Genomic DNA, 8,449 nt, shown 5'->3' on the forward strand with positions numbered 1-8,449 from the left:
CAGGAGGAAAAAAAAATTAGACTTCCTAAATTATCATCAGAAAAAAAAAATTAGTACAAAAAGGAACATCACACACTAGAATTTCTTTGTTCAGTTTTCTCATCACTAAAATGAAGGGGTTGGACAGAAGTATTTTCAAAAGCTCTTCAGTGTGGTATAAAAGAAAGAACATACATGGTATTTGGAGTCAAGAGATTTGGGATTGAATCCATTTCTGCTCTTCCCAACTCATTTATCTTATCTAAATAAACCCTATCTTGCTTCAGTCTTATCATCTAAAAACGTTCCTGGAGAGGGAGCAGAGGTGAATACTCAGGCTCCTTTCAACAAATAAGCCTATGATTAAACAGTAATTTGTGAATCCCTTATTTAGTGAACTTAGCATGTTTCTTTCCTTTTTCATTGCTGTATTTCATTTAAAGGCTATTGCATTATGCAGTCTAACTACTAAAAAAATCCAGGGAGTATTTTTAAAAAATATATTTATACAAAAAGAAAAGTCCAGTATAATATTTCATATAGCAATCATAAAGCATAAAAAGTGATTACCTCCCCTAATACATGAAATAATGGTTAAGCAGGGAAAACACAGAGTTATATATATTTTTTAAAGTCCTTGTTCTCTGAGTGACATGATATAGCTGGTTTTATATTTAGTTATGACAAATGGATGATTTATTAAAATAATCAAATGAAATAGAAAACATTGAGTAAAAATAACATCCAAAACAAAATCTAGAAATGTCTTATCTAAAAGTCCTACAAAAACTTAGTACTGTCATGCTTTCCATTATTCTTTCTCACCTCCTGTTAGTAAGCAGGAAATCATGATAATGTAATATTACTTCTGATATCTTTTAGAGGAAGTAGTGTGATGTGATGGCACATAGAACTAGCCTAAAAATCAGAACAACTTAAGTTCAAATCCAGCTTCTAACTCACTTTGTGACTCTAAACAAATTACTTAAGCACTTGATGTTGCAAATAACTTCCTAAATTGCATGAGTTTCAGATTAAGAGCTGATCTATTGTACATTGGGAGAGAGTTCTCTATAACAATGAATTCTTTTGTTATAGAATCCTTTATTTGTTATTCAGTCAAGTACAACTTTAAATAGCACCATTTGAGGCTTTCTTGGCAAAGATACTACAATGGATGACCATTTCCTTCTGCAGCTCATTTTATATATATGAGGAAACTGAGGCAAGTATAGTTAAGTGACTTGTCTAAGGTCACATAATTAGTGAGTGTCTGGGAGCAGATTTGAACTCAGGAAGGTGAGTCTTCCTTCAGGCCCAGTACTCTATCCACCCTATGTTAAGGATTAAATTAGAATTTGTAGGTACCACTGAATTTTAATATGTCCCATGAAATATAAAAATATAAACTTTAAAAAAATGAATTATGCAGCTAATAAATATATTACTGAAAGATTTTTTATTTCACTAAAAAAAAAATTAGACAGGGAAGAATAGAACAGAGATGGCTAATAGGAAATTGAAAGCCAAAAGAGACCCTCAAGAGAACACCAAGTTGGCATTCCTAAATTCAAAGCATGGGGTTTAGAAAAAGTACATTAAAAGTATCGAAAGATCAGGGAAGTGACATTGTAAATGAGGAATGTAGAGTCATGTAGAAGATGACCAGAGAAAGATCATGTAGAATAGGACCAGAGAAAGCTAAGTGTTCTAATTTGCAAAAATAGAAGACAATGGAGTCTAATGGGAGAGACAAGTCTATATACATTAGTAATCTGCTATAAACATTGCTTGAAAGAGATGGGAAATGAGAATTAAGTCTTAAGTCTTTAGAATTATAAAGTCTGCTACAGGATCTGATGCTAAGTAAAGTGAGCAAGACCAAGAGAATATTGTATACAGTAACAACAAAATTATATGATGATCAACTATTATGGATTTGGCTCTTTTCAATAATGAGGTGACTCAGGGCAGTTCCAATAGACTTGGGATGGAAGGAACCGTCCACATCCAGAGAGAGAACTATGGAGACTGAATGTGAATCAAAGCTTAGCATTTTCACTGTTTTTGTTGTTATTGTTTGTTGGCATATTTTTTCTTTCTTGTTTTTTTTTTTCCCTTTGATCTGATGTGTGTGTGTGTGTGTGTGTGTGTGTGTGTGTGTGTGTGTAGCATGACAAATGTGGATATCTGTTTAGAATAATTACACATTTAACCTATATTCACTTACCTGCTGAATTGAGCAAGAGGAGGGAGGAGGAGAGAAAAATTTGGAACACAAGGTTTTGCAAAGATGAAATAATTTGTCCCAAGATGATGAAAGATGTCTGTGGAACACTGAGAGTTTGGTCAGATGTAGAAAATGCCAACGTCATCCATTGCCTCCTGGGACATTGCCTATTGTCTTAATTTTTGTCTTACCATTGGATTTAGAAGAATCAAGAAGAGAAAGTGAGCCTGAGGATTTTGTGCAACTTTACCTCACTTTATTTCAATTCACACATAAGTCAAGACATCATCTGTGATGTGACTGATTCTCTTTGAAAACAAAATCAAACACTCCCAATACATCTCTGTAGCTGTCATCTTTCTATTTCAGTATAATTCATTACAACCTGCCTAGTTTGTCAATACATTCTTAGGTGGCACAGTGAATAGAATGTGGGGTCTGGGAAAAGAAAGAACTCAGTTCAAATCTGGCTTCAGACCCTTCCTAGCTGTGTGATTCTGGCAAATCACTTAATCTCAGTTTCCTTATCTGTGAAATGGAGATCTTAATAGCATCTCTTTCCTAAAATTGTTGAGAGGATTAAGTAATGTAAATTTGTAAAGCACTTAGCATTGAGCCTGGCATATATATAAATGTTAGCTATTATTGTTGTTAAAGCTGAAATAATGTTATTGCTATATACATTTGGCTGTCACTGCTCCAGCCAAAAAATATTTAGTGGTTGGTTTCTTTTTGCCTAATGAATAAATTCAAAGTCTTTTTCCTAGTGTTAAAGGGCCACAATCTGGAACCAAAATCTTTTTTGAGTCATTTCAAATTGTTCTCCTCTATCTACTTTATATTCTAGTAAAAATTAGAAAGGCTCAGTTTCTTAAACATTCAATATCCTCTTTTTTACTCACATACTTTTTAAAGGTAAAGACAACAGCAACAAAAATTTTGTAATAAAAAAAACATCTCTCACTGTTCACTTTATGTCCCTTTGCTTTATTATAGATTACTAGCTATCAGCTGAATGCTTTCATTTGCTTATACCATAAAGGCATGAAAGAGTTAATCCTGTTCTTGGAGGACTGACAGATTCAAAAAGTCACATCCATTGGGAGGATTTGTCTGAGTAAGCAGCTAATCCCTACACCACCTATGTTATTGTCCTTGCAAAATAAATGATTTAATCAAGGTCATAAAGAAACTAGGGAAGGGGAAATCCTGTCTCCTAGCTCTGCCTCACAACTCTTGTCCTGGTAGCAAAATTGCATCCCTAAACTGGTATTGGTAACTTGCCTATAGTTATTAAAAAAAAAAAAAAATCACAAAATTATTCCTTTAATGTGTTACCTTCTCCCAAAAGGATTTAGAAGTTCTTATATTCTTTCCATTCACTGTTCTTAATAGGAATAGTAGTCTCTAGGTGTGTGGCCTGGCAAAATCACTTTCAGGAAGGTTAAACAAATACTTGCCCATTGATTTTCAATACCATATATAGTTTGATCTCTTATTTTAAATGAAAAGCAGAACCTTTTAGCACTGGAATTATCTGGTTTGATGATCTTCATACTCACAATTCCTATGGTTGCAGGCTACTTGTTTCATTTTTATACTCTGTTAAACTGACCTGTGAATTATGCATATAAATCATTCACACGTCTATAAGCAAAATCAGGCCTTTGATTTTCTTTTAAAAAGATTTTTCCCTACTATTAAAAATTTTTCACTTTGAGCTCAACTTTATCTTTTAAAATTGAAAACTGAGCATCCAATGGGTATAAAGCTGTATTTGAGGTACTAATAATAGTGTGATGAAACATAATGAAATGTATGTAGTTTGCATTCCAATAAAATTAAATTTGATATACATGCAACAGTTAACAATAGTTAAGTATTGGGACACTTCCTCAGTGGCTTTTTTTATTTAAATATTTCTACTAAATATTTAAATATTTCTATTTTAGTCTACATCTTTCATATAATTGTAACTTGGGCTATATTTTCCAGCATTTTATAATTTATAAATAATATTCTATATAGAAAAATATTTTATTAATAAGTGAAAATTTTTTCATCATATTTAAATTACAAAAACTAGACTTTTATTTGGTGTCATCTGGTTTTGATTTCTTAATTTTTATTTTAAGATCCCTTCATAAATATTTTGTGAGTCATCTGTGGCTCTACCAAAAATGTCTACTTTTACTGTAAAAAAATGGAAGATTGAATGGTAGCCTTAAAAATGTATTCTGGTCTTGTAAAAATGTTTTTTCTGATCTTGTAATCATTAGTAAAAATATAAATTATTTCAATGTGTAATGTAAATGTAGATTCAAAATAGGATTAGCTTTATGTAAGACAAATTATAAAGTGCTTCAGGCTTTATATATATACATTAGATTGGATTTTAGCCCATCTTCTCTCTATAAAGTGTTTCTCTGTAAGCAAGAGCTCAGAATCATCATGTTACCAGAAATACACAGAAAACTGAAAACATCAAATTGGAATGAGTGAGTTAAATTAAAGTGCTTTATCCATCTGAATAAAAAAAATAGGTAATATTAGTATTGAAATTGATATATTAAAGAAATTGTCATTCAATAAGCATTTGTTATTGTTTAGCTTCCCCCCCCCCCCATCCTGCCATATTCTCCATGACCCCATTTGGAGTTTTCTTGGCAAAGAGACTGGAGTGAATTGCCATTTTCTTCTTCAATTAATTTTACAGAGGAGGAAATTGAGGCAAACGGGCTAAGTAACTTGCCCAAGATTACACAGCTAGTAAATATCTAAGGCCTAATTTTAATTTACATTCTTCTGATTCCAGGGCCATCACTCTATCCAATGCTGCACCTAGCTACCCTAGATATTTATTTAGAACCTGCTTTGTGCTAGGCACTCTATTAGGTAAGTGAGATACAAAACAAAAACTGAAACAGCCCCTAATCTTGGGAGGAAATTGTGTGTGTGTGTGTGTGTGTTTGTGTGTGTGTGTGTGTGTGTGTGTGTGTGTGTGTGTGTATAATAACTATAATGGCAGAACTCTAGCTTCTCAGATGCCATGACAATTATATATTTATATGTTTGTTTCAGCAATAATATATAAAAAATAATATATTGTATTAGTATATAATGTGTAAGATTAAGTATTTAAGTAAGTGTATATAAGTAAGATTATATAATAAGGTTAATGTAAATTTACTGTACTTTTTTTCTTCAAAAAAAAAAAAAAACTTGTTGACTCAGTCTCTCTTCCTGGTGCTTCTTACTGATCATTGTCAGATATGGTAGAAAAAAAGAAGATGCTCTCTTGGTATGATTTAGTGATCATCTAAAAGATGCAAGAAAATGGTTGGTTTTAGGAAACATTGTGAAACATCAATCCATGAACAAACATCTAATGTATTGCTTCTATGTACTAGGCACTATTCTAGGCACCCAGATTAGAAAAACAAAAAATGAAGTATTCCTACCCTCAAAATAAATTCACAGTCTAAAGACAAAATTTTTCTCATACATTTGCTCATTCTTCTATCCCCTTTTTTAGTACAAATAGCTAAACACAGTAACATTGAACAATAACTTCAAATGAAACTTATAATGAAATTTTTTTTTAATTGAGGGAAAATTTTATCTTTTCCAGTAGTCTTTAGCTATTTTAATAATGACCAATTTAATTCCCATCTATTCCCTAGAATTTGCTTATAATTTTCATATTTAACACATTTTATAGAGAGAGAAAACAAAACAACTAGTCTTTTGTTGATAATAGGCCTAAGTTTAGCTGTAATATATGCAGAAACTTGGATTTCAGAATTAGACATGAATAATGGATTTAATTCTCCCCCAAAAAAAATTACCCTCACAAACTCTGGTATTACCATATAATAGTAGTCTTACTATTTTCATTTAACATTTTTTCAGAAATATTTCAAAAATTCCTGTGGGACATGGATTATCGTCTCGTAGACAGGAAAGCAGTTTTAGGAATCAAGAGATCTGACTTTTCCATTTACTCACTTAGTGATTACATCGAAGGACAACATTATGTGAAATACTAAAATCCTTTTAATGGAATGAAAGGGGAGTTCTCTGATTTGTTGGACTGGTGTCATGAAATTGGCACATGCACTTTGGCTCTATAGGAATATAAGGGGCACATGTTCTGTCCCCTGGTTAAAAGACATGCATTAACAGCAATTCCTTATTGATTTCTATGGGTAGGAATTGTACAAAAAAAGAATAGTAACTTGTTTATACATTGCTCGAGTCATTGGCCATTGAGCAAGGAAGAGACACTTATTGTATAGGTTATAAAAGGAAATAAAGAAGTTTTAATACTTTTTTCCTCTATTTTGAGATTTCACTTAGAAGTCTGCCAACTCTTCCTTAAACTTATAATATGGGAAAAGAAAGGGATTTTTTTCTATTCCTTCTTCCATCAACAAACATGATGACTATTCACTCTTCCCAGCAAGAGCATGCACTTCCCAAAAATGTACCTGACATGTCTCTCAAGTTCCCAGTTACCTCTTCTTCAAGTTGCCTTTTATTGAAAATAAATAACTTAACAGAGGGCCTTGGTAGAGGCCTTGAAAAGTCTGAAGCCATTTAATCAAGTACTAATTGCCCAGTAGCTCTTGCTTTCTGCAACTCTATCCTTCTTGGAGAAGATCTTCACCAACAAGAGGATGAGCCACTCATATCTATAGGTTCAGAAGATTAGAACTCTGAGCTGGTCAAACAGCACAAATCTTTGGTGAAAGTAAAATATTTTAATGTATTTCTTCAGTAGATGCATAGCATGTTTCATGTTATAAGTAATGAACTTCCAGGAGTTAAACATACACTCTACTCCATAAGGGAAAAGTTAATCTCCTAATAAGAGGCTACTTTAAAAGAAGGTAAGAGAAAAAGAGACAGACAGACAGACAGAGACAGAGACAGAGAGATGGGGAGGGGTGGTGGTGGGGCAAAAACTGCTATCTCTTTTTCAAGTCAACTATAAGAACAGTTTTTCCTAGCTCAATATCCAATCTTTTTTTTTTTTTTTGACAGATCCCACAACAAAAAAAGACACACCTCAGGGTGTGTCTTTAAGGGAGGGATCAAGAAGGATAGTTAAATAAATAGATGGTGATGATGACAGATAAAAAGAAAGAACTAGAGAGAGAGAGAGAGAGAGAGAAGGAAGAAAGGAAGGAAGGAAAGAGGGAGGGAGGTAGGGAAGGAAGGAAAGAAGGAAGGAAGGAAGGAAGGAAAGAAGGAAGGAAGGAAGGAAGGAAGGAAGGAAGGAAGGAAGGAAGGAAGGAAGGAAGGAAGGAAGGAGAGAAGGAAGGAAGGAAGGAGGGAAGGAAGGAAGAAAAGAAGGAAGGAAGGAAGGAGGGAAGGAAGGAAGGAGGGAAGGAAAAAAGGAAGGAAGGAAGGAGGGAAGGAAGGAAGGAAGGAAGAAAGGAAGGAAGGAAGGAAGGAAGGAAGGAAGGAAGGAAGGAGGGAAGGAAGAAAGGAAGGAAGGAAGGAAGGAAGGAAGGAAGGAGAGAAGGAAGGAAGGAAGGAGGGAAGGAAGGAAGAAAAGAAGGAAGGAAGGAAGGAGGGAAGGAAGGAAGGAGGGAAGGAAAAAAGGAAGGAAGGAAGGAGGAGGGAAGGAAGGAAGGAAGGAAGAAAGGAAGGAAGGAAGGAAGGAAGGAAGGAAGGAAGGAAGGAGGGAAGGAAGAAGGAAGGAAGGAAGGAAGGAAGGAAGGAAGGAAGGAAGGAAGGAGGGAAGGAAGAAAGGAAGGAAGGAAGGAAGGAAGGAAGAAGGAAGGAAGGAGGAAGGAAGGAAGGAAGGAAGGAGGGAGGGAGGAAGGAAGGAAGGAGGAGGAAGGAGGGAGGGAGGAAGGAAGGAAGGAAGGAAAGAAGGAAGGAAGGAAGAAGGAGGGAAAGAGGGAAGGAAGGAGGGAAGGAAGGAGGGAGGAAGGAAGGAAGGAAGGAGGGAGGAAGGAAGGAGGGAGGGAGGAAGGAAGGAAGGAAGGAAGGAAGGAAGGAAGGAAGGAAGGAAGGAAGGAGGGAGGAAGGAAGGAAGGAAGGAAGGAAGGAAGGAAGGAAGGAGGGAGGAAGGAAGGAAGGAAGAAAGGAAGGAAGGAGGGAGGAAGGAAGGAAGGAAGGAGGAAAGAGGGAAGGAAGGAGGGAAGGAAAGAAGGAGGGAGGAAGGAAGGAAGGAAGGAGGGAAAGAGGGAAGGAAGGAGGGAAGGAAGGAAGGAGGGAAGGAAGGAA

The sequence above is a fragment of the Antechinus flavipes genome, chromosome 1 (genome assembly GCF_016432865.1).
Source record: "Antechinus flavipes isolate AdamAnt ecotype Samford, QLD, Australia chromosome 1, AdamAnt_v2, whole genome shotgun sequence".
NCBI lineage: Eukaryota > Metazoa > Chordata > Mammalia > Dasyuromorphia > Dasyuridae > Antechinus > Antechinus flavipes.